This window comes from Artibeus jamaicensis, unplaced genomic scaffold (genome assembly GCF_021234435.1).
Source record: "Artibeus jamaicensis isolate MK-2021 breed Jamaican fruit bat unplaced genomic scaffold, CSHL_Jam_final contig_471, whole genome shotgun sequence".
Taxonomy (NCBI): domain Eukaryota; kingdom Metazoa; phylum Chordata; class Mammalia; order Chiroptera; family Phyllostomidae; genus Artibeus; species Artibeus jamaicensis.
The window spans coordinates 3,742,257-3,768,906 of record NW_026521850.1 but is presented as its reverse complement, the minus strand read 5'-3'; the positions used below and the strand labels follow the sequence as shown (position 1 = coordinate 3,768,906).

Here is a 26,650-nt window from a genome sequence, read left to right as displayed (position 1 = left end):
TCAGGGCTCGCGCCCCCCTCCCCTGCCCCGGCCCCTCCGTTTCAGAGCTCGGCTTCCGGCCCGCTCGCCCCGCCACGGTCACCCAGACCCCTCCCCCGAGCCTCCTCTCCTCCCCATCCGCTCCCCGGACCCCTTTCTCGGAGCCCCAGACCCTTCCTCCCCGCTCACTCCCTGGTCTCCGGGAACGCTCCCCCCTTCTCGGAGCTCCGCCCCCGCCCCCGGCCCCCTCCACGCTCGCCCCCTCCCGCTCCGCTCCGGTCCCGCCCCTCCCCGGCCCCCAGTCCCTCAGGCCCGCGGGAGGGCGGCGGCGATCCCGGGAGGCGCGGCAGGGGGCGCTGCGCGGGCGGTGGCGCGGCTGCGGGCGGCGGCGGCGGGAGGAGGCCGGAGGAGGCGGGGGCGGCGGCAGGCGGGGGGCGGGGAGCGGCGCGCGAGAGGGAGGTGAGCGGCGAGACACAGGCTCCGAGGCTCCAGCGAGCGAGCGACGAGTGAGCGACGAGCGAGCCGGGAGGGAGGGAGCGAGCGAGCGAGCAGCCGTGCCGCCGCCTCGCAATCCGCCGCCATCCCGCCGCCCCCGCGCCCGACCGCCGCTCGACCGCCATAGCTCGGCCCGGTGTCGCCCGCGGAACCAGACCAGGTGGGCCCGGGGCGCGGGCGCGGGGCCGGGGGGAGAGGCGGGCGCGGCGCTAAGATGGAGGCGCTGAGGCGGCGCGGCCCGGCTTTGTCTCGGCGGCGCTGACTGACAGCGGCGAGCCCCAGGCCCGGCCGACCTTTGTCCGTGAGCGCGCGGGGCGCGGCCCGCCCCGCGCTGCCGCCGTTGGCCGGCCGGCGGGGCGAGGGCTGCGGGGCCGGGCCTGGGGCGTGCGGCCCGGCCCGCTCGCCATTGTTGTGGCGGCGCCGCGCGGCCTCCGCGCGGGCGGCGGGGTCGAGGCGGCCTCGGGAGGCCGCGCTCGGGCGCAGCGCGGCCGGAGTGCTCCCCGGGTCTGGGGCTGGTGGTGCGGAGCGATCCCCGGAGGCTCGGGAGTCAACTCGCCGACCCCTTGGGTCCGGCGGCCGAGACCGCCAGTTCGGGCTGGGGACCTCAGGGACGGTTCTGCACCCCCCCCCCGCCCCCAGCTGACTTTTAAAACCACCCCCAGAGGTGGGGTTCGGAGTCGGGCGACCCTCTGGGCCGCAGGGCCGAATCAGGGTGCGGAGCTGGCAGTCTCCCCCACACCCCCCCGAGTGTCAGTGAAGTTGGTGGCCGGGGGCTGCTGGCCTCTGTGCTGGGGGCCAGGGGCGGGGCGGTCACAGCCCGACGACACGGTCGCGGTTGCAGTGCGGACCTAGAGGGTGGTTTTGTAAATGCTTAATTCTCTATTGCTGAAAATGCTTAATAATAAACAGGATGTCGTTGCTCAGGGCCTGCCAGATGGATTTTTAAAAATTTTTTCCCTGCCTTGCCCCCTTTCCTGAGTAACAGCGCTGCTGAAATCCTGGGCCTTGGAAGAGGGGATTTTGCCTACATAGCGTTGGAAGGTGTTTTCTTTTCTCTCTCTCTCTCTCTCTCTCTAAATCTCGTGGGAGGTCCGAGCCCACGTTGAGGCCAGAAGGGGGTGTTTTCAGGGGGACGGTTCACTTGAAGGAAGTGGGAGAAGGGGGCTGGGAGGCTCTCTGGAGTGTGTTATTTGCTAAATGGCTGCCTGGCAGAAACCTTTAAAAGCCTTTGGTTTACAGGGTTGTTAACCGTCCCTGAGATTTTTTTTTTTCCCTGTAGAATTTTATGTGCATTTTTACGTGGCTTTATACATGATCAGGTCTGGTTTGTGTAACACGCTCTAAATCCACTCAGGCTTGTCTGGGCACAGCCCTGGGGTGTGAGGTGGGACTGGGGAGGCCCAGGCTTTGGGGTGTCAGTCCTGCTTCTGTCAGGAAGACTTACGCCTTCACTGGCGTAAGTAGGGACCTTGCATTCTCCACCTTCTAGGGTTGGAAAGATGGTGGAAGGTGTAGCTAGGAGAGGGCCTGGCACACAGTTGGTGCTCACTCGGTGTTCCTCCCGTGGCTGTTTGTGTAATCGTCCTGGTGGAGAAGTTAGCCACTGGAGGTGCCACCTCAAGAGCACAGCAGTCCTGCCGATGCCACAGGTGCTAGGCTAAGGCCCTGCCGAGGGAGAAGTAACTCAAGGCCAGTGGGCCACTGGCTTTTTCAGTCCTGGGCTTCTGTGGGGAGACAGGGTTGGAAAAGTAGCCTGTGGAGCCCTTGAGGACTGAAAAGGTCTGGGTGTGTGGTCACAGGTCCCTCGGCATGAGTCCAGGGTGCCTGCGACCCTGGAGACTGCGCCTGCTGCTCGCTGTAGGGCGGAGTGGGATGTAGAGAACAACAAGCCGAGGCCCAGGGGGTCTTGCCTGGGGAGCAGCTGCTTCCCTTAGGGGAACAGCAGGCGATCATCTGGGGAGCCTCTGCTTGTTCGGGCAAGCGTGTCTCTTGGAGCCTGGATTCTGGTCCTCTTCGGGTCACCTTACGCAACTCTCTGAGCCTCAGCTCCTGCATCTGTAAAATGGGAGCAATTACGCCTTGTCTTAATTAATCTGTTGAGGCTCTTGGGAGCCTCAATGTACTATTTGTAGCCAAGTGCTTCCATCCACTGGGAGTGATGAAAATGTATGTTGTTTTTGTGCTTATCTAGTTTTCTGGTTCCTTTTTCCTAGTTCCTGGTCTTTTTCTCCAATTCTCTTCATTGACAGAAATGTGTGTGACCTCCTCACCCCAAATTCAGTACCCTTCAGTGTTTTAATATGGGGACCATTCAGCTGCCTAGAGGCGCCAGCATAGCTTAGAAGGGCTGCGCTGCTCAGCCAAACGGGGGTGTCTTGCTTTTTATGGCAGACGGTAGGAAGGACTGAGGCCAACCGGGAGGCTGACCCCAGTCTTGGCTGCAGGGGAAGGTTGAGACCTGGTTACCTGTGGGCCAGACCCTGTGAGCAAGACTCTTTGCTTGGGTTACAGTGGTTCTGAAGTCTGACGGGGAATTTGGACTCGTTGGGCATTCCCACAACCATCTTGGTTTTCTTCTTTTTAAAAAAATCTCCTTGTAACCTCCGTCAGACCTCCTGGCTGTCTGTGGGACTGAGACATTTTTGACAGGGTCACGTCATTCTTTCAGTCCCCACCCCGTTCGTGCCTCTTGGCCCATCTTTTTCATCTGATTTCATTCCTGCCCAGTCTGGCTCTGGTTCCGGGCTGCTGGTTGGTTAAGGAAGGAGATGAATCGGCTGTCCCTCCCACCAAGCTGTTTGATTACTTGTGAATTTTAGTTCTTTTAGTCTTCTCTGCCCGTTGTGGGGGCCTGTCACCTCCTATAGCTCCCTGGGTCTTCTCCAGTCTCCCGTGTGGGCCCAAGTGGGTAAAGAAAAAAAACCTGGGGAAGGAAGAGCCAGAAAGCCTTGGGAGAGTGGAATTTCAGGAATGGCGAGTCAGGACTAATTCCAGGCCTGGTCTAGTTGCCTGGGGCCTGGCCGAGGCTTGCCTTTTTTTTTTTTTTTTTTTTTTTTTTTTTTTGGTTGGCCTGTTTACACCACCCTCTTTTTAAAATATCAGTTTCCTTTTTTTTCCTGCAGGATTATTTTATTGCACTTTCCATTTTTTTTCTTTGCCTTGCACAAGGTACTGACTCATGTTGCTGATGGCTGTGTGCTGGTTATATGTCTCATTATTCTGCTGCTTAAGATTGATCATTTCTGGGTTGGTTTTTGCTTCAAACAGTAATAGGTGGGGGGGGCTGGTATGTGTATTTCTAAATTTGAAAATGAGGCTTCTCTACTGTCACATGCATGCACCTTGTTAGGGGCAAGCAGGAATTAAACAGGGCCTATCTATACTCAATTTTTAAGTGATACATTCATTCCTTTCTGAAAAATTGAATTTCCTACAGAGATCTGTTCGGCTTTGTGTTTTGAATCTCATATTTCAGTTCAGGCTCACCAGACTATCTTCTTTTGCAATCATAGCTTGATTTTTTTTTCCTTAAGATTTGTTTCCCTGGGCCCTGGCTGGTGTGGGTCTGTGGATTGTGCACTGGCCTGCAAACCGAAAGGTCACCCATTTGATTCCCCGTCAGGGCACATGCTTGGGTTGTGGGGCGAGAGGCGACCCACTAATGTCTCTCTACCTCTCTCCCTTCCACTCGCTCTAAAAATAAATAAAATCTTAAAATAAAGTGTTTTTTTTTCTGGGACTTGTGTAGCCTTGGGGACCTGGGTCTGTCATTTTGGACAAAGAAATAAAGGCGTTGCCTGTATTAGGGCTGGAGATGAGAGAGAGAGATGATGAGCTTCCTGGTGAAGTAAAACTGGCCCCCGCGAGCTTTTCGGTTGAAAAGGTGCCGTTTGGACCAGCCCTCCTCACCTGGGACCTTGAAGACTGGGCTCTGCTGCCTGGGATGCCGCTGGTTCCATCTGTGGTGGCCTGTGGGACATCTCTGCCCTGGGACGGGGCTTTCCTTAGTGACCCGAGCCACAAGTCTCGGCTGAGTGTGGTGGTTGGCTGTACTTGCTGCTGTTGTGTGCGGCTCTGCAGGCGGTGGGAGGTGTCTGGGCAGGAAGGAGTCTGAGCTGCGGGCCGCCCTTCGCATTCGCCGCTGCTTCCTTCCGCTGCCACCTCTGCAGTGGGTTTGCAGCTCTGCCCCGCAGCCTTTCTGCCTCCTCTCGAGAAAGCCAGCAGGCTTTTCCTCCTCGTGGTGATGCAGGAGGTAGTTTTGATTGTTTTTAAATTCACTGGTGTGCAGCAGAACTCCTTGCGCATCTATTATCTGCCGGCATTTTGCAAGGCCTTTTAATTACACTTCTCCCTATTTGTAAGAGTAATGTTTTCACTGGAAAATTCTGAAAAGAATAAAGACAAAAATAAAAATATGAATTACCTGCAACCTTACTATATGGTAAAGGACTAGTGTATTTCTTTCCTTTGTGTTTTCAGAATTAGAGAAAATACTACATACAGTGTTCAGTTTATAGTTCCTCTTAATGTTAGAGCACAGGTGGCAAACACGAGGCCCGCCACCTGGTTTTATCCAGCCAGCACCTTCTCTCTGCCTGGCCGCAGCGCTGAGCTCCTCGCCCCTGGTTAAGGAGTAGTTACATTTACACAGTCCTAAAATTATTCGGCCCTTTGAAGAAGGCAACCATGAAGCCATTGTGGCCCCTGGTGAAAATGAGTTGGATACCCCTGTGTTATAGTGTATTTTCCTAAATTACTTGAAATTAATAACTGCATAGTTGCAGTTATGTGGCTGTGACATGATTTATTTAATCCTCTGTTGTTAGACAGGTTGTTGTTACCCTTTTTTCCTTATAAACAAAACTTGAAGAAGTATCCGCGTCTGTAAATCTTGGGCCACATGGCCGGTTATCTCCTGTAAGTGGGACTTCCGGGTCACAGCGTGCGGGCACCTGCCCAGGTCTCTGGCACGGCGTCAGTTTTCTCCTGCGGCCCTTGACGCATGGTCTCCAGCCTGTGCACAGGGCGGCCTTCTGCCCGGGCCACTGAGTCCTGGGTCTCGGTCCTGGGTAAGCACTCCGCTGAGTGGGGCGCGGGGTCTCACTCCATTTGCTGGTTTGAGTCTGTCAGTGACTCATATTTATTGTCCTGGGACCCGGATGCGGATGCCCCACTGGCTCTCAGGAGCTTGTGGTCCTGTTGGGGCCGGGGAGAGGATCCTTAATGAGGCCTTTGGGAGCCCACAGCCCAGCTCCAGCGTCACCCACACTGCTTTCCTGGCCCTGATTGCTTCTCTTTATAGCTCTTTTCACAACTGGAGGTTTTTTTTCTTTAAGATTTTATTTATTTACTTCTAGAGAGTGGGGAAAGGGGAGAAAGAAAGGGAGAGAAACATCAGTTTGTGGTTGCTTCTTGCCACATCCCATACTTGGGGCCTGGCTCACAACCCAGGCATGTGCCCTGACTGGGAACCAAACTGGTGACCCTTTGCTTCACAGCCTGCGCTCAATCCACTGAGCTACACCAGCCAGGGCACAACTGGAGTTTTTAAAAATGATTATTTTTATTGTGATAAAATATATGGAACGAAATTTACGATTTTAACCATTGTAAGTGTGCAAGTCGATGGCATTGAGCACATTTGCATTGTTGTGCAATGACTACCATTCTCCAGTACTCGATCATCTTCTCAAATGGAAACTGTCCCCTAAACACTAGCTCCCCACACCCCCTTCCCCAGCCCTGCAGCCGCCCTTCCACTTTCTGTCTCTGTGCGTTTGCTCTGCCCGCCTCACGTCCTTGGACTTGTCCAGTATCTGTCCTCTTGTGACTGGCTCATCTCACTGAGCATGTTTTTCAAGACCCATCCATGTTGTGTCATGGTGGAATTCCATTCCTTTTTAAGGCTGAGTAATAATGTACTATTTTCTATATACATACATGTACATAAATAAAGTAATGGAGTATTACACACATATATCACATTTTGTTCACTCATTCATCTGTTGATGGGCAGCAACTCGGGAATACAGTTTTGTTCTTAGTTTTTGAACTGGCCTGTGCACCGGGATGCAGGAAATGAGTGCTCGCACCAGGAAGTAGAATTCTGTTGCTTCCTGTTCCTCACGGAGCTTCTGCGCTTCACCGAGAGGGTCTCATGGGCGCCTCCGAGAAGGCAGGCTCACTCAGCCTGGGTGCAGGGCAGTCAAAGACGGCCTTCTGGAAAATGGAGCGGACTGGAAGTAAACACCTCTTGAAAAGAGTATGTCGAGCTCTTGAGAACTGAAAACATGTTTTTAAGTTGAAATCAGATGTCTGTGGGCCCCAGAAGAGAGCTTGGGGGCCAGCTTGCTTTCCAGAACGCCCAAGCCCGTGGCATGAGAACGGGGTGGAAGTGACCTAGAGTAGCCAGTGGCCGGCCCAGAGGAGGGCAGGTGGGGCTTTGGCTCCAGGAAGCTCCGGTTGCCTCTCCCAGCGTGCGTCAAGGCCATCTCTGTAGAGTGATGGGATGGGTCCGTGTAGGGCCACCTGGAAAAAGGGGGTCATCTCTAGCACTTTCCATGGCTCCTTTGTGTCCTCAGAGCTGTTTTCCGCAGGTGGTGTTTACATACAGCTCAGAGCTTCAAGAACTGCTCTGTTCCGGGTGGTGTGGAACACCGGCCCGTCTAGGAGGGGCTGGCACTGCTGCCTGTGGCCTGTGGCCCTCAATGGGCCAAGTGTTCAGAAATAGATTGGGGGGGGGGGCGTGGAATGTTGTCCCGAGGCTTAAAGTGCCTTTTCCACCCCCCCATGTATAATTAATTACAAATGTATACATACTTGTAACCAAAAAAATGAAAAGCAAGCATGTGAATCAAAATGAAAGCTGTTTTCCCTCCAGCTTCCCAGGCAGTAACCGCTGCCCCGTGTTTATCATTCCGGGTTCTCAAGTGTGTACGCAGATGCGGCCCTTTGTCGGGAGGGTTTTTAAAAAGCAGTGATGGGGCGACACTGTTCCTTTCTGTCCTGCAGCGTTCATTTCCAAACACGAGTGGAGCATTTTTCCATATCAATATGTGCAGATGTGCCACAGTTCAGTGTTTTAAAAGTAATGTTTACTACTTGTTAACTTAAAAAAATGTACAAGTGTGTCAAGCAAACAAAAATAGCCTGTAATCCTGTGGCCCATGTATTCCCAGTGGGCTTTAAAAAGAAAGGAAAATAGTTAGAAAATTCGAGCTGTGTTAAAAGATGTAAAAGCTCTTACCCCCAGTCTCTGAAACGAAGCCACCATGCGTGGTTTTCCGTGGCTCCACCCAGAGATGAAGCGCTGCGCGTCACCCACACGCGCCTTTCTGTTTTTACGGCACGCTGCCCCTTTCACTTTGTAAAGCGTCTTGGCGTCTCCGCCAGCACCCAGGCGGAGGCATTACATCATTCGTGTTAACAACGGCAGAGGATGTTTGTGGATATCCTCGGTTTAACCCATTTCCTATTGGGCTTTCGGGCTAGTTCTAATTTTTGGATGTTGTACAGCTTTGGTAAAATTCTGTCGTGTGTCTCTTTAATAACGCAGTTTGTACACAGTAGTGTGTGAGAGTGTTTCTGCAATGGTGGCTCTTCTGGGCCAATATTTTTTAAGGAAGAATTCTGCTAAATTCCAAAAAACGTTGACAGGTTGTATGGAATAGTGTATGCAACTGGGTGGTTCTGAACTGTGGGCCACTGTGGGCAGCCGTGTTTCCCAGGTCAAAGCAGGCAGTTCCAGGCTTGCTGTGGTTGGCGTAGGACGTTAGGTTTTCATCAGTTCGGACGAGCCTGTCATGGAACTCACCGTGGTCCTCCCGGGCAGAAGTGGCCCTGGGCATCTCATCAGGTGGCGGCTGGTGTGGGGACGAGGGGGGTGTAGAGAGAGGCACGGGTAGCCAGCATGAATCTGATTTTCAGTGTCCGCTAAAGTGACGGTACGTGGCACCCAGGAGCCGGCAGGGAAACCCTGGGACCGCCTCCACTGGAGTCCACACGTAGCCCCTCTGGAGGTTTCTGAGGCTCACGTTTCACAGCCGTTGGTTGTGTTGCAGCTAACGTTTTTGAGCTGTGCAGAATTTATTTGGAGGCCGGCCCTCCCGACCGTCTCCTGACAATGGCTGCTGTGCAGACCTGCTCAGTTCCTGGCTGAGCACGCCACGGGGTCTCTGGCCCCATGGTTCCTGCCTACTACTTCCAGGAGAGCCTGTCCAGTGACTGTGGAAACCGGCCTTGGTGGCGTTGCATCAGGCCAGGGTGGGAAGGCCCGCTGGGGAAGGTAGGTGCCCAGAGCAGGCGCAGTCTGGAGTGACACTGCTCTGGCCCTTGTGGGTGGTTACAGGAGCTCGAACCTAGAGAGAACGGACTTGGGGGCGGGAATGCCTGGCCGCCTCCCCATTGCCCCTTTCCGGATGGCTTTGATGTCAGCTGCCTTCAAATCCAGGTTCTACCACTCGCAAGCTGTGTGATGAAGCTTATTTACTCTTGGAGCCTTCTCTTTGCACAGTGGGATTGTAACACCTTCCTCCCTGAATTGAGGGGAGGAGTCAGCAGGTCTTATGTTTGTGAGGTACCTGGCGCAGGGCCAGCGGACTCCGGGTAAACAGTAGCTATGGATGGTTCCTGGCTTCAGTGCTGGCTGAGAGCCTGGGGGTTTGGAGCAGGCAGGCTTATATACTCGGAGCTCGCATGTGTACTAGATGTTGGTGATTCTGTGTGCTGAGCCCAGGGCTAAATGCAGAGGATTTAGACCCAAATCAAGTAGCTCCTCACGTCCAGGAGCTCAGACACTTTAACCAAGGGCTTCCCTGTCTCCAAGGCAGTTACCACCTAACAAGGGCATTGGGGCATTGGCTGCCCCCACACTGAGTCTTCTGTTCTTGGAGAGAGAGTTGGAGGTAAAAGTGTCAGGAGGTAGATGGTAAGGCCGTCGTCCGTGGTTGCAGTAGAGGCTCTGCATCTCTGCAGGCTACAGCCCTGATTGGGTGGCAGGCAGTCGGGGCGGAGTGTCCATATCCGCTTCTTACACCTGCCCCCGGAAAGACCTGGAGCAGGTCTCGTTCACCACTTTGAGCCTGTTTCCTTACCAGCCCGTGTGCCTGGGAGCTGTCGGTGCTGCTGGGGGCTGACACTGTCGCTGTGATGCATTTAGCACGGCCTGGGGCACCAGGCAACCCCAACCGTGGCAGGTGTTGATTCTGTGATGCTCTATGTAGGAGACCTTGACAACAGTGCAGCGGGGCCAGTACAGGCTTATTACAACAGACAAACCAAAAGAACCCTAGATACTCAGAAGTGTACAAAGTAGGAAAGGAAAATCATCCTTGCCTGCCTCTTACTCCCTGTTCGGATCAAGATAGGAGTACTGTCTTCAGAACAGTTCTGTTTTCTACTAACAGGAGTGTTTTAACTGTGCATGTGAGTTTTAAACCTGAAGTGACACCAGAACTCAGCTATGCTTATAGGAGTACCTTAATGTCAATAAGAAGAAGTAAAAGATATTTTATGTATTGCATACTCTCAGGCCTGTTCACTTGGGTCCTTTCCTGTCCTCCTGAGGGGTGATGGAAGGGGCCGTGGTCATTCTTCGCTCGCCCGGACAAACCCTGACATCGTACAGGTAGTACTTGGCAGTGGCAGAGAGCAGACCGAACCAGCTAGTGCTGCTCTCCAAGGATCCGGGAGCTGCGGGCTTTGGTGTTGAGGTGCAGGGGCAGGTGGCTGTGTGCTCTGTGATGTAAACGCCTGAGGGTGCAGGAGGCGGCGCAGTTGATGCTCCCTTAGGAATTGGGGAGAGGCTGGGTGGGGGGTGCTGGAGTCGGGAGAGTAGTTCTGTTAGCATGAGGAAGGTCTTTGTGGTATCCGTTTATATTAAAAAAAAGAAGTGAATGGAGCTAGTGGGTTTGCAGTGAGGGCACACGCTCCTCCTTCCCGCTTGCTGAAGTGACAGGTTGGAGTACCTGTGGAGGCCCCTGGGGGACACTTGGCCCTTACTTTTGGGTTCTTTTTGTTACGTAAGCCCTGGACTTGCCTGACTGGGGGCCCAGCAATTTTAAACCATCCTGGGTTTCTTCTGGCGTCCGAGGCTTGGGGAACAAATAGCATGTGGGTTCTGTTGGAGACCATTTAGACTAACGCAGCCCTTTTCAGCTCCTGCCTTCAGTGTATTTGGATTGATTTCTTTTCATCAGAGAGAAGGAGGGTTTGTGGGGCTGAGTCGTTGAGAAACCATCTCTGTGTAATAAGACAGCCTGCTGCGTGGGGCTCGGCTCTGACGCCGTGTGAGAGGGGGTTAGAGTACAGAGCCACCTTGGCCTGTGATTTGCTCTGTGAGCCTCCATTTCCTCATCTGGAAGTGGGGGTCAGAGGAAGGACAGCCGCCCGGGCAGTAGTGAGCGGGGCCTCTGGGCAGCTGCAGTTGTTACTCAGCCAGCCTGATGCGGGTTCTCTCACTCCCGGTAGAGGCCGGAGGGCAGGCGGTGGTTTGTTGCTAAGGAGTCTCCTCTGCAGCTTCTGAGGAAGCCACTGTTGCCTCTTTTTTGCCTCCTCAAGGCTGACCTGCAGGGGTTTGGAGGAGGGCTGGGGTGGGAAGATGGGTTGAGCTGTGGTTCGGTGGGTTGAGCTGTGTGTCCTTCGGGGCATGCACTGCTGGAGGGCATCTGACTCCCCGGAACTGGTGGGATTCGGGTCTGGGGTCTCTGGGAGGGTTCTCGTCTCCTTCCTCACCTTCCTCCTGTTCAGTTCTTTGCACACAAGTTACAGACGTGCATCATAGAAATAGCAGATGGTGCAGAAATACTGGCCCAAGCATGTAGCCACACGTGCAGTGGGGTGTTAGTTTTAGCATTGTCATAGTACACAGCTGGAGATAACTTGCATGCCCGTGTGTAGGGCCCTGGGGAAATCGGGGTGGCACAACTGCAGAGTGAAGTACCGTGTGGCTCCTTAGAAAGGATGAGGTGGACTGGCGTGTGTGTTCTTGGAAAGGGGACCATGGCATATTAAGAGAAGAAAGCATTGCATTTTATAATGCAGTTGCAGTATAGTATGGTCGTTTAACGGTACAGTATAGGGTAGTTGCAGTGGAATGGTAACTTCCGGCATTTGTAGACTAAAAATGAAGACTTACAAACTGCAGGTAGGTTTATATAAGCTGAGAAAAGGGGCCTAGAGGATATCTATCCACCAAGATAATAGTGGTTAGTTTTGGGGTTGGCTTGACTTGTTTTGTGTACTTCAGTGTCACTCAAGTTGGTTACACTGTGTTAGTAACATGTATTAGCTGCAAAGGCAACCAATCAGGAAGGTAACCCATATAAATGTAAAGGACAGAGATGGCTGTTGGGGGTGGTCTGGGCCAGGACTGGCCACTGGGGCAGTGCTGGCTCTGTCCTGGCAGGCACTCAGCCCAGGCTCCTCAGTTTGCTCAGAGCCGTCCCCAGGGCCCTGGGTCCTGGTGCTGGGGCCCCACTGGTCCACCCGGATCTGCCGATTTAATCAGCTGGCTCTGGGTCTGTGTGACTGGTCCTCAGAAACCGCTCTGCTGATTTGGTTACGAGGAGCAATCCATTACAAACGCCGTCTCCAGTTTCTGTTCTTTACTGAATCAGATTTTACAGTGCAGACGGAGTAGATTTTGGGGACATTTGCAAGGTGCTTCTCACTTGCTAATTCACTATTATTTGGAAATGGAAAAGGAAATAGAGTTTTGTGTCTTATACATTTCTTTTATGTGCCAGTTCCTTGGTAAATTTTGATCCTGGAGAGGGAGGCCTGCATGTGGCGAGTCTGCCCAACCGCCCTTTCCCAGCTGTCCTTGACATTTCTTCTTTTTAAGCTTGCTAAATTAACTGCTCATTCAAAATGTGAGGGTGGCCAGGAGTTCTCTGCAGACTGTGAATGGAGTTTTAGCCAGAGTCCTCTGCGGGCTTCAGCCCAGACTGTGTGCCTGTGAGCGAGGTGGGTGGGGATGGACCCCAGGGCCCGTGGAGAAAGGGGCCATAATGGACTTGAGGTTGGTCGGAAGTGAGGACAAGGTCACTGGGACCATCCAGCAGGTGCTTGGGGAAATCTCAAGACAGAGCCCTGTGGGTGAGGAGCCCGGAGCTGCTGCACCCCGGGGCCTCGGGGCCCCGTGTCAGAGCGGACTCCTCACGGGGAACATCGCCTCCTCAGACCCCGCTCACCCCAGGCCAGACTCACCCTGCGTGTTCACCACGGCCCCGGGAGCACTGGCAGAGCCCGGCCTGCCGTGGGCCCCTGTTTCACCCCAGACTCGGGGCTCCGTGGTGGCCACGTGGTCATGCCCTAGGGCCCACAGCACGGGCCCCGTTGTGACAGTAGCGGGCAATATTTCGTTTGTGCCCACACTTCTGGATGTCAGACTGACCTGGGCTCAGGATCAGTTTTGACACTGTCCCAACCTGATGGTTGTGACCCTGGGTGGGTCACTTAACCTCGCTGAGCCTTAGAGTCTTACCTGTAAAATGAAGGTGCAGGTGCCTTGCTCCCAGTGGTTCGTTTATGTCTTGTTTCAGAGAGCTCCTGTTTCTAAGTTCAGCTTTATTCAAGTGTTTCCATTACATTTATTAAACTGCTTTCAGCTTTTTCTTTAATTGTTTCTGGTTTTCTTCACATTCACTTGTGTCTTACTGACTTTTTGGATTGGATGCTTAATATCATTCTTTTCTCTTAGGAATTTAAAGTTTTTAGATAATTAAATTTTTTTCTGAGTGCGATTTTGTCTTTGTTTTAAAATTTCTGATGTCTAGTGCTCTTGGTTTGTGCTTAAATCTAGGTATTCTGCAGCTGCGCTTTTGAATTCCCCTTTGATTCAGAAGGTTTTGTAACAGTTTGAAGTTTTCTGCCCAGTAGGGTTATTTTTCTGCTTTCATTATGTCTGGTTTTATTACACTGTGGTCAGAGAGTTTTGCTTTTCAGAATTTGGGATTTTCCTTAACGTCCCGTGTAGTCATTTTTTTGAACATGACCTACTTAAATCAGATATCTGACATTTTTTTTAAAAGATATTTATTTATTTATTTATTTATTTATTTATTTATAGAGGGGGGGAAGGGAGGGAGGGAGAAGGAGAGGGAGAGAAACATTAATGTGTGGTTGCCTCTCGCACCCCGCCTACTGGATGATGTCTGGCTGGAAACCCAGGCATGTGCCCTGACTGGGAATCGAACCAGCGACCCTTTGGTTAGCAGGCTGGCACTCAATCCACTGAGCCACACCAGCCAGGGCCTAACATCTATTTTGAGTGGGCTTAATGTACTAAGGTGTAGAGATGTCTTTTTTTCCCCCTAATGTTTTCTTTCTTTTTTAAAGATTTTATTTATCTTTAGAGGAGAAGGGAAGGAGAGAAGGAGAGAAATATCAGTGTGTGGTTGCTTCTGGTGCATCCCCTGCTGGGAACTGGCCTGCAACCCAGGCATGTGCCCTGACTGGGAATCGAACCACGATCGTGGGGTTCTCAGGCCCGCGCTCAATCCACTGAGCTACACCAGCCAGGGCTAAAATGTTTTCTATATATAGTGATTTTTTATTTTAAAATTACTCTGCATACTTAGGGTCGTGCTAGTTACATTTTCATTTTGGAGAAATGACTTTTGTGTCTGTGTTTTTATTCAGTGTTACATTTGTGAGTTTCATCTGTGTAGTTGTATATGGATGTCTTTGATCTCGTGTATAGTACTCTGTTAGGTGCGTCTAATGTTTATTCATGAGACTTTTGGCTTGTTTCCATTTGAGCTGTTCATTCTTATAGCTGTTCTTCAATGCATGGATGCTAATGTTCTGTCAGGTATATTGGGTATACATACGGGAACGGAATTACCAGGTCACAGGAGAGGCACACACTCAGCCGCCAGTTTCCCAGTGATTGTACCGATTGACATGGCCACCAGTAGTGTGTGACTTGTCCTTTCTCCACACACTCACTACATCCCTTTGCGTTGTAAAGGAGGCAGTTTCCCCCAAAATGAGCTCCACATTTCATGTAATTTCAATCAAAGTCCCAGTAGGCTTTTCTTTTGTTGTTGTTTCGATTGGAAATTGACAAAACCGATTCTGAAATTTATATGAAACAAAAGGGCCAAGAATAATCAAAGCATTGCCGAAGAAGAACAAAGCTTCAGGACTTACCCTCTCGATGTCAGGATTTTGTGGCAGCACAAAGACTTGGTCAAGGTTTTGATGCAGCACAGTGTTGGCGGAAGGCTGGACAAATAGGCTGGGAGAACAGAATGGAGGACTTGAAACCAAAGGCAGTACAGGGAAAATGAGCTTCTCTTTTTGGAAAAAAGTGAATCTCCTACCTCAAATCATAGTCACAATCAGCTAAACATGAAAGATACAACAGTGAAGCTTCTAGAAGAAAGCACGAGGGAACCTCGCTGTGGTCTTGGAGACAGAACTCCTTACACAGGATGCAGAAAGCCCTACCAAAACGCAGACGGATAGGCTGAACTGCGCTCATCGTGTGTCATCTGAGTTTTACATCCGAGCCGATAGGATTCAACAGATCCGCTTTCCTAACTGCACAGGTGAGTCGGATAAGCTGTCGGTCCCACTCTCCGCTGGAACCCTCTGCCCAGCTCTCACCAGGGCTGGCCGCTGTTGGCCACGGTGCAGCCGCCGTCTTGGGCTTCCTTTTGATGTTGTTCTGGGACTTGCCTTGGTCCCCCGAGTTGGATCCCTTGTCTCCAGATCCCGCGTGTATCGGTTGGGTAATTTGAGCATCAGTCAACAGCCACTATTTAAAGCTGCCTTAAACAACAGCTTATGGGACACTGGCTCAATTAAGGAGCAGTCCGCAGGTGTGCAGGTTATCATTAAGGAACCAGGTACGGGTTTACCTGGGTGGGCCACAGACCACCCCAGCTGGATGTGGGCCAGCCGCTTTAGGCCCCAGGGGTTGCCTGGGGAAGCACAAGGTCGCTTCTGTCAGGAGGGGGGTAGCAAGGGAGGCTTAGCTGCTGGATGAGCAGGTGGGAATGGCCCCTGTGACGCTGGCCTCTGCCTTGCCTTGCTGTCTTGTTTTCTGAGTCCTTGTATGAGTCTGCAAAAGTCTTTCTCTGTCCCCACACTGGACTTGGTCAGCTGACTGTGGGATTCTAGAAGGAAAATGATTTCCCAGGAAGGGAACGTTGCTGGTGAGAAACCCTGTCACTGCCTGTGAGAGAGAGGACGGTGCTGTTTGATTGCTCCTCCGTGGGGCCCCGTCAGAGGCTGTGCGGTCTTCAGCCATAACGTGATGAAATTTCCTGTTGTGTCTTGTGTGTGTTTTTAAAAGATGTTTACTTCTAGAGAGGGAGAGAAACACTGATGGGGGAGAGATACACTGATCAGTTTCCTCTCTTCAGGCCCCCACCTGGGGACCTGGTCTGCAACCCAGGCGTGTGCCCAGTGACTGGGAATCAAACTGGAGACCTTTCAGTTCCCAGGCTGGCGCTCAGCCCACTGAACCACACCAGCTAAGGCGTGTGTTCTCTTTATATCTGTTATTCTGAGCACTTGGTAGGCCCTTGCAAATTGGGGGCTTTAACTCTGGAAATTTTTCTTAAAATTTTCATTTGATCGTTTCTTCCCCTCTCTTCTGTTTGTTTTTTTTTTTTTTTTCCTCTGTGCTTCTGGAGTACCTAATTCAATTTGGATTCCTGGATGAAATCTTTAATTTTGAGTGGAGCGAAGACTAGCGTTCATCTCCTTGTTAATTTTTCTGAGATTTCCTCCACTTTATCTTCCATATATTCTATTGAAATTAACACTCCAAAATTAGAAAAGTTTGATTTGCAGAAAAGTTTGTGTTTCTTTATGCCCTGGTCCTAGTACATTTGTCCCAAGTAACTAACCAATACTGATGCGTTAGCATTGACTGCACTCTGTACTTCATTCAGGTTTCCTTAGTGTTTACCTCAGGTGCTCTCTCTGTCCCTGGTACTATGTCTAGTTGTCACGTCCTCTTAGGCTCCTCTAGACTGGTGACACCTAGTGGGTTTTCCTTGTTTCTGACGGCCTTGAATTGTCAGGAGTGCTCTCGGATGGTTTTTTTGTTTTTTTCTTTTTAAAAAAATTTAATTCATTTTTAGAGACAGGGAAGGGAAGGAGAAAGAGCGGGAGAGAAATGTCACTCTGTGGTTGTCTCTCGTCCCCCCGCTGGGGACCTGGCCCACAATCCAGGCATGTGCCCTGACTGGGAATCGAACTGGCAACCCTTAGGTTCCCAGCCGGCACTTGACCCACTGAGCCACACCAGCCGGGGCTGGGGTGTTTTATAGAGTGCCCTGCGGCCTGGGTTTGTCCGATGTTTTTCTCATGATTGGCCTGGGGTCACAGGGCTCTCTGGTGGTGCCTTAAGGGAAAAACATCCTGGTTCGGTGCATGGGTGCATTATCTTCCTAATTTTCTGAGGACACTCATTTTATATTACTTGTTTTTAAAAAAATCTTCTGTTTCTGGCATTGTTCCCTCTAGGTTTGTCCATTCTTTGAGTTGGTGTCTGTCTTTTAGTTGAGGTCTCAGGTCCCCGTGGTCTTGGGTGCACACAGTGATTGGAAACTGGGTGTGGGGTTGCTGGGAGGCCAGCCTTTTTTTTTTCTTGGAGCCCCAAGTGTCTGTGTATGGGTTTTCTGTGTAGACTCATTCTGCCTTTGCCCAGGTGTGTTGAGGGACAGAGGGACATGGTCTGTCTGTCTGCCACCTCCCTGTGAGGCCAGCAGCAGAGGGACCCAAAGTTTCCATGTTTTGCTCCTCAAGTTCTCTCCCGCTTAGCTTCTTTTTTTAGGTCCCCCCGACCCCCCCCCCCCCCCCCCCCCATTGTGGAGTCTAGACTTTTCCTGTTTGATTTACCCAGAGGCGGAGAGAGGGCAGGTGGTGGCGGGAGGAAGGGAGGGAGGGGGGCAGGGGAGCCAGCTGCTGCCCCGGCCGCCCACCTGCCAGTGCCTCTGGAGCCGCGGGGCCCTCTGCAGTGCCCTGGCCACTCGCAGGGCTTCCCGTCCACTCGGTCTGCTGCGACGCGTGTCTGTTCTCTGTGTGCCCACATCTTCTCATCTCCGTCTTCTGGGTTCTCTTTATTGTTTCCTTTGGAGGGGCTTTCGGAAGCATGAGCCATAAATGCCTCTGGTCTTCCCGCCTTTCTAACCAGAACCCCTGTACCGTGAAGAGCGTTTCTGTGAATCGAAGGGAGGCGAGTTTAAGGGCCGTTTATCTGGGCGGTGTGTGTGCCGACAGACACACAGCCGTATTATGTACACGTGTTGGAGTGAACCGGCTGCACGTGTCAGGCACACGGCTCGTTTATGTGATCAGGCGTGGTGGGTTTTCGTGTCGTTGGAGCTCCTGCTGTGGTGGCTGCAGAGGATTGATGGGGCGGGCGGCGGTGTCTGGTCATTTGTCGCCAGCTTCATATACATATGGCACGCAAACTCTCTCTGTCCCAGTCCTTCCCTTCAGGAACTCCTTTTTTTAGGATTTTATTTTTGGGGGAAGGGAGAAGAGAGGGAGAGAAACATCAGTGTGTGGTTGCCTCATGCGTGACCCCCATTGGGGACCTGGCCTGCAACCCAGGCAGATGCCTTGACTGGGAGTTGAACCGGTGACCCTTTGGTTTGCAACCTGGCGATCAGTCCACTGAGCCATACCAGCCAGGGCCCCCTCAGGAACTCTTGAGAAGGGAGGGGACCTGCAGGAGCCTCTCGAGGGATGACGGCACTGAGGGAGTGACCGAAGCTGTCTGTTGAATCCCTCCTCTGGGCCTTGGGGGTTCGCGCCAGTCATTGTGACCATCATTTCTGGTCCTCCCAGCAACCCTCTGAAGTACACTCTGTCCCCATTGCGTGCAAGAGCAGACCCAGGGGCCTGCGGGCGTTTGGACTCACCGGCTCCTCCAGTCGTGCTAGGCGGGTGGGCTGCTGGGGATTCGCTCTGTAGGCGGGGCGGGGGGCCACCCCCTGGCACTCTCCAGTGGAGTGTCTGTGAGGACCGAGTTTGGGAAGGTGGAAGGACGCTTCCTGCCAGGCTGTCTTCTTTGAGCCCAGACCCCAGCTTGCTACAGGTGGCGTCATTCCTGTGGGAAAGGCTTGGGCGTAAACAAAGCCGCCAGCAGACGGCTGGGGCCACTTCCTCCGCGCCTTTCTGTTCCACCTGCCTGTCTGCCGCCTTCTCTGAGCTCGCCTTAAAACCACTTTCAGAATTTTAAAAGACAAACAGCAAGTCTGCTCAGCATTTATGTACGGTGTTTTCTGACCTTTATCGCCGAACTCTTTTGAAATAGGAAACAAAAATGACAGACGAGTAGCAGAGGCAGCTAACGAGCACTGCAGCCGCAGGGCCCAGGGAGGAAGTGGCTGGTGCTGGTGCAGAAAGGGCCCGCATGGAGCGAGGAGCTGTGTTCCCAGTGATCTGTGGGGTTTTTTAAAGCTTTACAGTTTTTCTGTGTCAAACATACATTGTTGTTACTAAAATGTTGTGGGTCCACAAAGGAGCAGGGCCGGGGTGCCCCCTCCACCAGGCGGTCTGTTGTAACACGTGCGTGCTTGCTTTCCACATCTCGCTTCCTGTGTAGAAGTGGGGAACCTGGAAACTGGGGCGGTTTAGTGTTGTTTAAGATGTAGTCACAGAGGAGAGTTTATCTCAGGAGGGTTTCTGAGGATTAAAGTGCATCTCTGTCTCTGGAGAATTAATTAAAGGGTCCACAGCAGATCCTGAGCATCCGCACATTGATCCTCCTCATCTGAAGGCCTGCTTTCCGCACCGTAGCCCTTAAGCAGTGATGCACGAAGGTGGGGACAGGTTCCTGGAGCACAAAGGGTGGGAGCACAGGCGGAGGTGTTCCAGCCCCCAGGGCCACCGGGCTTCGCTGACTGCATAGGAGTCTGGAGGGATGAGGTGGGCTGGGCAGCTGGGAGCAGACAGTGCGGAGCCCGGGTGGTGGCTGTCCGAGGTTGAGACCTCCTGAGGGCAGCGAGCCCCAGCTGCTTGCTCTGCATTTGTTCTCTGCTCTATTCCTGCCTGCACCTGTGAGGTGGGTAATAGTATGTCTCCTGGAGGAGACAGGCCTTAAGTCCGCGTGGAGCGGAGGGGACGTGCAGACTGCGAGCTTTGGACGGATGAGGCTGGTGGTGGTAAGCACGAGGGTGGGTGGCAGTTTGGCAGCCATGTGTTGGGCCTGGAGCCCTGCGGTGATGGGGAAGGTGCCAGTGCAGTTGCTCGAGCTGAGGTTTGGGTCTGGCAGAGGGGCATTGGGCACAAGGTGGGGAGAGATGGCTGGGGCAGCAGAGACAAACACACCAGGTGCGCAGGAGAAGGGGGGGTGCTTTGGTCCCTGTGCTACATGCCTCCTTTCTTAGTTTTAATTTTGTTGCTTCCTAAAGGTGCTGTCTGCTCAGGGGGCGTGGCCCTCTCCAGGTGGTGGCTGATATCCACCATAAGGAACACTGGGTTGCCAGGAACCCACTTCCACCCCCTTATTGTTCCCTCGTGCCTTGTTCTCAAGCAGCTTATTCTTGGGCAGGTTGGGGCTGGCTATATCCTGCCCGTGTACCACATACTATTTTCCTGCAGAACCCGGCTCCACCCCCTCCCCCCACCGCCCTTGCAGGGAGAATGACTGGACTCTGCTGCAAACCCAGCCTGGGCTCCGGCTGTCCAGGTGGATCGGCCCCTGACAAGTAGGGAAGGGAGAAGCGTGGGCTTGCTGAGCTTCTCCAGAGCCAGCCTGCTTTCTGGCCAGTGCCTTGAGGGAGCCCGTCTCTGAGAATGTGAATGTGGGGTGTGGGCTGCGGGCTGGTGCTGGGTCGGAGGGCAGCCCTCTGCAAAACCCAGCTCCTGTACCCCTCCAGCCCCTACTTGCACCCCATGTGGTGCCAAGTGGAACCCTTTCTGTGAAGATCGCCTCACTGTAATATGCATTCCTTTCCACGCCTGCTTCTTCCGTTAGACTAGCTGTCAGCAGCTGCAGCCCAGACCCGGCCAGCCTCCCGGTGTGCACGCTGCCCCGGTTTGTGTTGTCTGCTATGGCAGGCATGGTGGGCAGGCCTGACCTGTCGCCGCAGAGGTCATGTGGTGGCAGAGACAGACACACTGTCTGGAACCGTTGATGGAGTTTGTAACAGGGACGGGCGGGGTGCGGGTGTCTCCGAGTCCCCCTCACCCAGCAGCACAGAGTCTGGCACGCATTGTTGTCAGTGGATGTTGGGCATTCGCCGTATGGGTGGCGCCTGCCTTTAGTTCTGTTGCTGTTCACCAGACGGTGGCCTGTTGGAGAAGGACGGACTGAGCTGTCAGTCCTGTACCTTGACTTCATGCCGGTGGTTCATCACGTTTCGAGAGAGACTTGACAAGTGGACTGTCTGATGACCCACATGCTAGATTCCCGAAGCATTGGTCCAGCCTCCTCTCCAAGCCTCCATTCCTTCTGTACAGTTACACCCCACCTTCCTCCACTCAGGTCGGGGCATCTGCTTGCACCTCACAGCCGTAGCACACAGGCTGAACGGGCTGTTTCAGCGGGTAGTGGGTCTGCCCCAAGTACTTGTCTGAGCTCTGGAAGGCAGGCTTCGGCTGCAGTGCATGGCGGGTCCTTTGTCAACATTGGTGACTGCAGGAAAGAGGCACATGGTGATGTGTGCAGGCGTCTTGAGGGTGGAGTATTTAAGGAAGTAGGAGATGATTTTGACCTAGTGTTCCTGGAATTGGGGAGAGTGAAGAGCTTGGACTTGCTGTGCATGTAAATCTAGCTGTGGGCAGCATTGGCGTAAAGAAAAGGCTGTTAACTGGAGACTCTGTCTGGTTCCAGGTAGCCTCCATGCGGCTGGCCAGAGGCTGCGTCCAGCCTAGGTCGGCTTACGTCAGAACCAGTGCATCTGTCCTGCCTGCGTGCTTGCCCTCCCGCAGGCAAAGCTGCAGGAGCCTGGTATCGGGTCCCCTGGGCACAGAGTCTGCAGCCTGGTTGTGTCCTGCCTGGTCCCAGCACTAGGTAGTCCCATGACCTTGGACAAGTCACTTCTCTATCCGGACTGCATCTTAGTGTCTTTCTCGGTTACGCAGGCTGGGGCATGGGTGCTCAGCAGGGTACCTGGCTCTCGGGACTGTGGGCCCCACTGTGATTAGGCCTGAGTGTGTAGCTCTGGTGGCTCCCCAGTGAGTTACAGGCCGTCCCAGGTTGCCTGCTGGCTGGGTGGCTGACACTGGCTGGTACCCAAGTGCAGAGTGAAATTAATCTTACCCGGAAATGGCTTTCGATAAGGTGGAGTGCAGGGAGACTTTCCCTCTGGAGGACAGGACAGATCACAGGCCCTTGTAACCTGTCTGACAGGTGGGACTGCTGTCTGGGGGGGCGGGGCTTGGTGTTAAGTGCCTTTGTTGCCAGTGTTCGGGCTTGTTTTGTCCCAGGAAGCCTGGGCCTCTCAGGGCCCATCTTTAGATGACTTCCCAGAACACACAGACCTGAATTCGCTTTTAACTGTCCTTTTCTTCACTCCCAAAGCTATTTGCACTGGATTTTAGGCCCTCCTTTCCTCTGCTTAATGCCAGTATTTTCTTTCAGACCAGCCTTTTTTGACATGCTCTGACCCCCAGCAGCAGGGTCCCAGGAAGGAGAGGTTCAGAGGAGGTGATGGTGTGCAGGCAGGGTACCCCCAGGCAGGGCACACGGGGGTTGGTTGCATCTACTTTGTGTGTGACACGGAGGAGCTAAATTAGATTTTGTTTGAGGGAAAAACCAAAAATGAATTTGCTACCTACAAAAGGGAGAGAAAGCAGCCTGCACACCAGGGCCACGAGCCAGGCTGGGTCTGTGCCTGCCTGCAAGGGCCTGGTGCTCTCAGCCAGTTCTGTCCCATGGGGCTGAGCGTGAGCCATGCTCGAATGAGCACGCCTCTGACCCCTGAGGCGTGTGTTCTGTCACCTCAGCCGGCTGCGTGAGTCACACTTCTTTCTGCCACGGAATGAGGCTGGTTGAACATGGGGGGGGGGGTGTGACAGAAACTCGGCCGGTGTTTGGAAGCGGACTGCAGCCCTGCTAAGAGTGAGCGCTCCTGGCCCGATGTTTGCGAAAACCAAGGGCACGCAGTGTAGCCAGGTGGGTGTGGGGCTGCGCTAGGTCCCACGCTTGGCTCCACTTGCCTGGAGATTCGGCCACTTGGGGGAAACCGCATGAGCATATCTATAGGTTGAACTTGGGCCCCGTGAGATCTAGCTTACTGGGAGGACTGTGCATGCTCCGCGGCAGGTGGCTCTAACCTGCACAGCCCTGCTCATGCTCTGTGGGCCTGAACAGCCTCTGGTGCACGTCCTTCCTCTGGCTGTGGCTGTAATCTGCCCGTCCGTGCTCCAAGGGAAAATCGGGCTGGAAGAACCTCAGTGCAGGCCCCTCCCTCACAGGAGCTGTTTCTACAGCGGTGGTAACTCAGCCCCATTGTCTGTTAGCACCCCAGGTTTATATAGGAACAGAGAATCCAACTCCAGTGTGGGAGGCAGCGTCTGCTTGACAGCAAACCACTTGTAACCGCGTGGCTGCGGGTTATGAGCATTTAGGACTGGGTGGTACTGGTGAAGTCTGGTGTTGGGTGGGGAAGCCGAGGTTGAGAGAAGCCAAGAGTTGCACCCAGCTGGTGCAAAACTTGGTTTAAAACTGTGGGCCGTGACAATCCCAGAAAACTGCACGGGCAGGTTTCCTGTGGGGGTCAGTCCAATGGGCTCCCTGTCTGGCCTCACGGGGCCCTCCTGGTTGGGCGGGGTGGAGAGCATTTCGCCTGAGCTTAGCAGGCGCGCCCTTGGTGTTTGGTAAATGGCTGGATTTCCTGGGCGGACGGAGTCCAAGCCTCTGACATGTCGCAGACCTAATTCTAAATTCCCAGGAGAGTGGCTCAAGTTTGCTCAGTTCTTCTTTTTTTTTCCCAGGGGGTGCCAGTGCAGGTGTGGGTAGGCTTCTGGTCTTCTGGGGCTCCTGGGGGGTGGGGGTAGGGGTGGGACTGGTTAGTTCTCAGAGAAGGCTGGTGTCACCCGGGGGACCTGGGGAGAGCTGCCTGTGTCCACTCTACCCATGGCCAGTGCAGAATCCAAGAGGAGTGGGAACTGGCAGAAGTTTGGACTCACCGATTTTAACAAGACTTTTTAGCAATATCTATAATAATATAAGTCTTTTCTGGTCTAGTTACAGAATTTAAAGACTTGCTTTTTAATAATCAAGCACGTTAACACTTAATGTGGGAAATAGTGGTGCTGAGTGGCTGGTAACTGACTTTTCCTGCGCTTGCCTTTGCCAGTTTGGTTTTTAAGTTGGTAAGAACTGGTTATCTGAATTTAAATTAATGGTGCTTGCCCTGGCTGGTGTGGCTCAGTGGACTGAGCACCGGCCTGCAAACCAAAGGGTCGCTCGCTGGTTCAATTCCCAGTCAGGGCACATGCCTGGGGTGCAGGTCAGGTCCCCAGTAGGAGGAGGGGACGTGTGTGAGAGGCAACCACACATTGATGTTTTGCTCCCTCTCTAAAAGTAAATAAGTAAAACCTTAAAAGAAGATAAAATTAAGTTAATGGTGCTGTGTAGCTGTGTAATGTGCGTGGTTGTGAAGGCAGCCCCACAGTTGTGTTTAGACATGTCCGTGGGGTCCGCGGTCAGGGCAGGGCCCGCGTGGAGCTGTAGTCTGGCAGTTTCCAGCACCGGGCCACAGGGGAAGGGTCTCTGTGGTCATAGGTGGCTCCCGTCGTGTCTGGACTGGACGCATACGGTGGTGCTGTGTCCAGCTTATCCTCAGCTGTACCCCGGGCACATGGCAGTGCCTCAGAAAAACACGGGGAATACGTGAGTGCATTAGTTCTCTCTCATCGCTGTGGAACATCACCCCAAGTTTCAGGACTTAAAACAACATAAGTGTATTCTTTCAGTTCCGGGGGGTCTGGAGTCTGAAACGAGTCTTGCTGGGGTAGATCGAGACGTCAGCAGGACTGAGTTCCTTCGGGACGCCCGAGGGGACCTGTTTCCTGGCCTTGCCTGGCTGCTAGAGGCGCCCCCAGTGCCGTGCCCGAGGCTCTTGCCCATTGCGGGGAGGACCTCTCCACTGTCACACCTTTCTGACCCCGGCCCTGCTGCCTCCCTCTTCCAAGGACCCTTGCGATGACATTGGCCCCTCGGGGATAATCAGGACCATCTTCCTGGCTCGAGACTCTTAATTTAATCACACTGCAAAATACCTTTCACCATATGCAGTTACACACTCACAGGTTCTGAGAAGCAGAACGTCGGCACTTCGTCACTCATCCTGCCCCAGGTGTGGAGAGGAGGGAGTGGTCCCTAAGCATCCCTAGCATGGTCAGTGGGGTGAGTCCTGCTGGCGAGAAAAAGACACCTGTTCTGCCCCGACTGCTGTGGCTCAGTGAACTGAGTGCTGACCTGCGAAAGGAAAGGTCTCGGCTTTGATTCCCAGTTGGGGCACGTGCCTGGGTTGAGGGCCAGGTTCCCAGTTTGGGGGTGTGTGAGAGGCAACCACACACTGACGTTTCTCTCACCTCGCTCTCTCCCTCCCTTCTCCCCTCTCTGTGGGGGAAAAAAAAGACATCTGTTCTGTCCTTTTGCCAGGGCCTCCCCTGTTCTGGCGGGTCCTATGGGGACCCTGCTGGAGCTTCCTGCCTCCTCCTGGGCGGGGCGTCCTCTCGGGCTGCCGGTCTGTTTCCCACCTGGGACCTGGAGCTTGTTCACGACCTTTTAGATCCAGGGCCAGCAAACCTTTTCTACATGGGGCTTTGCAGCCACAGGGAGTCGCTGTTGTATATTTTTTAGATGAATATAAAAATACATATTTTTAAAAAGATTTTATTTATTTATTTTTGGAGAGAGGGGAAGGGATGGAGAAAGGAAGGGAAACATCAATGAGTGGTTGCCTCTTGCACACCCCCTACCAGTGACACTGGCTTACAGGCCTGTGCTCAATCCACTGAGCTACACCAGCTGGGGCTATAAAAATTATTTAAAAAATATCATTCTTAGCTTGAGGGTCTTGCAGAAACAGGACATTGGTTGGGGTCCTGGCCAGCGTTTGCTGACCCCTGTTCTAGCCTGTAAGCGCTGTGATACAAGGGCCACATGCTGCTGTCACCGTGGTGGCACATCTGATTGTGTGTTGTGTGTTTGTATCTGCCTCTGTGTGTGTATTGCTGTTTCTGGTTCCAACCCCAGTGATCCTTTTGTGTGTTTGGGTTGATGGAAGCATCTAAAAATTAGGTCTAACCTAATTGGAGGATTTCAAGATTTGGTAGCCTATTTAATGTGAGTCATTCTGGCCCAAATAAGATCCAATCCCTGTCTTTGAGGAGCTTATCGTCCAGCCTGGGGAAGGGTGTGTGATTGGTTATAGTTTGGGGGATGGGGCAGAAACCCTTGGGCACCAAAATCAGAATTTGGAAACTTCGAGCCAGTTCCCACCCCCGGTGATTGCTGTTCTTTGCTCCTGGCACACGAGGCAGGTACTGGGGAGGGCTGCTGGCTGGAGTGGCTCTGCCATGTAACTTGGGAGCAGTGAGCAGTTGTCAGGGTTTCTGCCGGGCCCTTTCTTCACCGAGCCCGTTCCCTGCACGTTGCAGTGCGGTTCCCTTCCTGGGCCTGGCCACTGGCTTGAGCCTCCGGTGGTTGACTGGACTGGGATCAGGTGGGAAGGAAGTTAATGTCTGAGGCGGGTGGCTGAGACCACGTGGGAGGCGGCTCACACACACACATCCAGCTCATGGTGCTAACCCTCGGCGCTCTCGGCGTCCGGGTTCATTCTTCATGAGCGTTTTCTGATACAAACTCATGCCTGTCAGTGAGGCTTGAAATGGGGGAAGCATGGGTCTGCCTAGTTTTATGTGTGCAGACGAAGTTCACTCTCATTTGGCATCACTCCCGGGCTCATCCGGGTCAGGGGTGTGAGGTCAGTGTCTCCTGTCTCACTTTTTTCAGAGTCCCAGTCTATAAGTGTGGTTTACAGTCTTGAATTGTAACATGTAGAGTTTCATCCTAACATCTAGGGGTGTAAAAAGCCTGTCCCACACTCTGCTGTGTCCCTTCTGGCCTGCAGGCTGCAGAACAGGGTGCAGTGGCAGCCACGGCCGCTGCCACTTTTGTTGGTTAGCGAGCGTTTTTTACCGTTACCTCTGGTTTGTTGCTGGAGACAGATCACTATGCCTGACTGGG

At 53.2% G+C, this 26,650-nt stretch overlaps 1 protein-coding gene across 7 annotated transcripts in view; it reads left to right on the top strand.

Moving 5' to 3' along the window:
* Positions 1-381: 381 nt before the first annotated feature.
* The window catches only part of PRRC2B (proline rich coiled-coil 2B), an 82,120-nt gene continuing 55,851 nt past the window's right edge, over positions 382-26,650 (top strand). For 5 of the 7 annotated variants that reach the window (XM_053667848.1, XM_053667847.1, XM_037158524.2 and 2 more), the window contains exon 1: positions 383-634. The gene's annotated coding sequence lies outside the window, so the exon portion shown is untranslated. Of the gene's footprint in view, positions 635-10,014; positions 10,100-26,650 lie in introns of those variants that run through there. The other 2 variants (XR_005084351.2, XM_053667846.1) reach the window with 2 other exon arrangements.